Below are 5,496 nucleotides of genomic sequence, written 5' to 3' on the forward strand. Positions count from 1 at the left end.
TTCATCTCTATCACCTCCTCTCTTAAGTGTCTGTCCAACTTCTAACCCTGGAACCTCAGTTGACACACATCATGTCTGACCACATTAAAGTTTCTGGATACAGGGGATTTCTAGTCACCAGTTCTGATGATGCCCTTGTTCTCTGTAACACGAACTTTCAATTCTCTTTTAAACGTTCCAACATCATAATAGCCACATGGGCACATCAGGAAATATACCACAAGTGTTGTTTAACAGGAAATTCTACCCGACAACCCGACTCAGGTTTCTAGCATGTTTATCTGCTCCTACCAGACTGTCCCTCAGGTTTATAGTATGTTTATCTGCTCCTACCAGACTGTCCCTCAGGTTTCTAGCATGTTTATCTGCTCCTACCAGACTGTCCCTCAGGTTTCTAGTATGTTTATCTGCTCCTACCAGACTGTCCCTCAGGTTTATAGTATGTTTATCTGCTCCTACCAGACTGTCCCTCAGGTTTCTAGCATGTTTATCTGCTCCTACCAGACTGTCCCTCAGGTTTCTAGCATGTTTATCTGCTCCTACCAGACTGTCCCTCAGGTTTCTAGCATGTTTATCTGCTCCTACCAGACTGTCCCTCAGGTTTCTAGTATGTTTATCTGCTCCTATCAGACTGTCCCTCAGGTTTCTAGCATGTTTATCTGCTCCTACCAGACTGTCCCTCAGGTTTCTAGTATGTTTATCTGCTCCTACCAGACTGTCCCTCAGGTTTCTAGTATGTTTATCTGCTCCTACCAGACTGTCCCTCAGGTTTCTAGTATGTTTATCTGCTCCTACCAGACTGTCCCTCAGGTTTCTAGTATGTTTATCTGCTCCTACCAGACTGTCCCTCAGGTTTATAGTATGTTTATCTGCTCCTACCAGACTGTCCCTCAGGTTTCTAGCATGTTTATCTGCTCCTACCAGACTGTCCCTCAGGTTTATAGTATGTTTATCTGCTCCTACCAGACTGTTCCTCAGGTTTCTAACATGTTTATCTGCTCCTACCAGACTGTCCCTCAGGTTTCTAGTATGTTTATCTGCTCCTACCAGACTGTCCCTCAGGTTTCTAGTATGTTTATCTGCTCCTACCAGACTGTCCCTCAGGTTTCTAACATGTTTATCTGCTCCTACCAGACTGTCCCTCAGGTTTCTAGTATGTTTATCTGCTCCTACCAGACTGTCCCTCAGGTTTCTAGTATGTTTATCTGCTCCTACCAGACTGTCCCTCAGGTTTCTAGTATGTTTATCTGCTCCTACCAGACTGTCCCTCAGGTTTCTAGTATGTTTATCTGCTCCTACCAGACTGTCCCTCAGGTTTCTAGTATGTTTATCTGCTCCTACCAGACTGTCCCTCAGGTTTCTAGTATGTTTATCTGCTCCTACCAGACTGTCCCTCAGGTTTCTAACATGTTTATCTGCTCCTACCAGGCTGTCCCTCAGGTTTATAGTATGTTTATCTGCTCCTACCAGACTGTCCCTCAGGTTTATAGTATGTTTATCTGCTGCTACCAGGCTGTCCCTCAGGTTTCTAGTATGTTTAAAAGAGAATCCAGAGATATTCTGAAAAGCCCGGCCCACAGAGGGATACCATCCCTAAATAGAAGTCAGAGATCAACTCCTCCCCTGTTCATTCCACACCCCTCTTCCATTGTTACTGTGTGTATAAACACATTTTGAACAATGGCTTCCTAAAATGCTGTGGTGTTGACTAACACAATATGAAAGGTTGTGGTAGATGTGGACCATCACAGGTGAGGTCACAGCTCTTTCACTCTAAACATTCATATCAATGACTCACCCTCAAATGGACCATCAATACCGCAGTTCTACAAGACTATTTACATAATCAACTGGACATTTTAACATCCTGACCCTCATTATAGTCCTGGGAATATATTGATTATCTGGCTACTGTTTAAAATGTTAACTTTTTAGCATTTATGGCACAAATCCATTGCAAGTCAATGGTATGTATACAGTCGCAGTGAAAGTCTACACACCACTTTAAATGTTGTTTAAATCTTAATAGGGATTAAATATTGTTGCGTAAGAAACTTGTAGAACAGTTTTCCTTATAAAGATATCCAGTAGTTTTGATGACATATATTTCCCCATGAAACAGTTCTACAGCAACTTGACATGTGTGTTGTGGCTTGTAACTAGCTAGCTAGCAGTTTAAGAGATGGGTTGAATCCTAATCAACCCATCCAATGTGAGTACATGTTGACTGGAGTACAGTAGATGAATAAAGGTACAGTACTGTAGCTGGTGACAAAGCTGCGTACATTGATATTTTTCAGCTTCAGACAAACACTAAATATTTCAGTTAAAACATAGTTTAGTTGTATTTAATGATAGAGAAGAGTTTGACCAGCACAGATTCATGTCCAATCTTTGAGGACACGTGTCTACATTGTCAGAGAGGTCACATGTCAAACTGTTCAATATAATAGACAGTGGAAAACTGCCCGTCCCCTTGGTTGTTGCTAAGTATACATTCTTCTTCTATGGTGTTTATTGGTGGTGTTCAGACCAAAGTTAAAGGTGCATCACCACCACCTTCTGGGCTGGAGTGTGATAGAGACATGTGGTTCTGTCCTGGTGACATCACAGGGTCAGAAAGAACTCCTGACTGTAGTCAACCAAAACACTCCCGGCACTCAGCCCATAAGAACCATTCATACTGTCAGATCTAATATGAAGAACTGAATACTAAAGAGAAGAAGAGGTTGACCAGTACATATTCATGTAACTTTATTTTTCATTGGCAGATCAATTAAGTCGGCTTGAATGCAGTTATCCAAACACATTCTTCATCATCAATTACTAAAATAATGAATCTTGTTTTAGAAAACAATTTAATAAACACGTACTCGTTCCATAACTTGTGTATCATTAAAGAAGTAGTCGTTTAGTAGCAAAACATAATTCCCCCCAAACTAATGGTGAAAACTGATCACACCATCTCTATCTGATACATGTATCTACTAGCTCATTCCCACAGAACACTGATCACACCATCTCTATCTGATACATGTTGTATCTACTAACTCATTCCCACAAAGAACTGCCAATCAGTCAATCAGCAGACAGCACTCTGACTGATGTGGAGCTACTCCATCATTCTATCAGCAGACAGCACTCTGACTGATGTGGAGCTACTCCATCATTCTATCAGCAGACAGCACTCTGACTGATGTGGAGCTACTCCATCATTCTATCAGCAGACAGCACTCTGACTGATGTGGAGCTACTCCATCATTCTATCAGCAGACAGCACTTTGACTGATGTGGAGCTACTCCATCATTCTATCAGCAGACAGCACTCTGACTGATGTGGAGCTACTCCATCATTCTATCAGCAGACAGCACTCTGACTGATGTTGAGCTACTTTTCCCTGGTACTTTTCTTGTGTAGCCTCATTTTTCCAGTAAAATGCAAGAGTCACTTCAAGCAACACATTGGATTAGGAAATGTAGCTGGCTACATTCTTTCTATGATAAACACTAGAAATGTGATTGCCGTGCATTGTTTTAGCAACAACAAAAAAAGACCTTGCTTTTTCATTGTAAACTCATTTACTTGTGTGACTGCGATCCAATTAGTGTTGCAGTTCTGTTGTTATCTGATGAAAATGAAGCTATTTTCTGCTGAATGTATTTTCTGTGAAGGAAAACTAGTAGAAATTAAAACACTTGACTTTCAATATAAAATATTTTTTTCCTCTTTGAAAAGCATTGAAGAGAACTGTAATTATCAGTGTTCTGGCTGAATTAATTGGAATGGAATAAAACACATGCTGACAATACTGGTATCAAACCATGCAGGTTTCAGTACTATGAAATAACACCTACCTTCTCATTAAAACAGTTAATTATTAAACAGGTCTACTGCAACGTTTCATGCACAGTGGGAAGTTGGAATGAATAACACATGAATAACTGTTGTGCAGTTTCTCAGGGATGTGTGATGTCACAATTACAGTATTCAACCTAGCAATAGACTGGGTCATAACTTATGAAGATATTATGGAGGTCACTTATAAATACAACCTGCTCTTACAACGATTAACAGATTTCCCAATCTTCCCCTTCATCTTGAATGTTGACATTCTGCTCCAGTGTTTGGCTGCAGTCTTCAATTTAATAAACACAAGTAGTCGATGCATAGCCTGTTTATCATTAAACAAAAGTTGTTTAGTAATATAAAATAATCCATCCAAACTAATGCTGAAAACTGATCATCACACCATCTTTATCTGATATACACTGAGTGCACAAAACATTAGAAACACCTTCCTAATAGAGTTGCACCCCCCTTTGTCCTCAGAACAACCTGAATTCATCAGACATGGACGGTCCAAGGTGTTGAGAGCGTTCCACAGGGATGCTGGTCCATGTTGACTCCAATGCTTCCTACAATTGTGTCAAGTTGGCTGGGAGTGGATCTACTGCGAATAGCTCGTTCCATCTCCTCCCACAGGCTGGACAATTGGATTGAGATCTGATGACTTGGCAGGCCACTGCAGTAAGCTGAATTCACTGTAATGTTCTTGGAACCATTCGTGGACAAGCCTTGTGGAATGGGGCATAATCCTGCTAAAAAAAAAACTTTGCGGATGGATACACTGCTGCCATGAAGGGATGCACCTGATCAGCAATGATGTTTAGATATCCTGTTGTATTCAAGCATTGCTCAACTTTTATCAAGGGGCCCAATGTGTTTCCTGAAAACACACCCCACCCCATCACACCACCAGCCTGCAATGCTGATATACGGTATGGATGCAGGCAGTGGTGTAAAGTACTGAAGTAAAAATTATTTAAACTACTTTAGTCGTTTTTGCGGGATTCTGTACTTTACTATTTATATTGTTGACAACTTTTACTTTTATTTCACTAAATTACTAAAGAAAATGTACTTTTTGCTCCATACATTTTCCCTGACACACAAAAGTACTCGTTACATTCTTTATGATTAGCAGGATAGAAAATGGTCCAATTCCCACACTTATCAAGATAACATCCCTGGTCCTCCCTACTGCCTCTGATCTGGCAGACTCACTAAACACAAATGCTTCGTTTGTAAATTATGTCTGAGTGTTGGAATCTGCCCCTGGCTATCCGTAATATATAAAAAGACAAGACAATTGTGCCATCTGGTTTGCTTAATTTTAAGAAATTTGAAATTATTCATATTTTTACTTTTGATACTTAAGTATATTTACAACCAAAAGCTTTTACTCAAGTAGTATTTTAGTGGGTGACTTTCACTTGAGTCATTTTCTATTAAGGTATCATTACTTTTACTCAAGTATGACAGTTAGGTACTTTTCCCACCACTGGATGCATGTACTTGTGGTTTCCTAAATACCTAAGCCCTCCTATCAGCGTGAAACAGCAGGAACCGGGATTCATCAGACCAGGCAACAATTTTCCAGTGTCCAGTATTTTCATTCCTTAGCCCACCTGGTCTGTCTGTCATGGAAAGAGCAG

Source organism: Salvelinus fontinalis, chromosome 7, assembly GCF_029448725.1.
Source record: "Salvelinus fontinalis isolate EN_2023a chromosome 7, ASM2944872v1, whole genome shotgun sequence".
NCBI lineage: Eukaryota > Metazoa > Chordata > Actinopteri > Salmoniformes > Salmonidae > Salvelinus > Salvelinus fontinalis.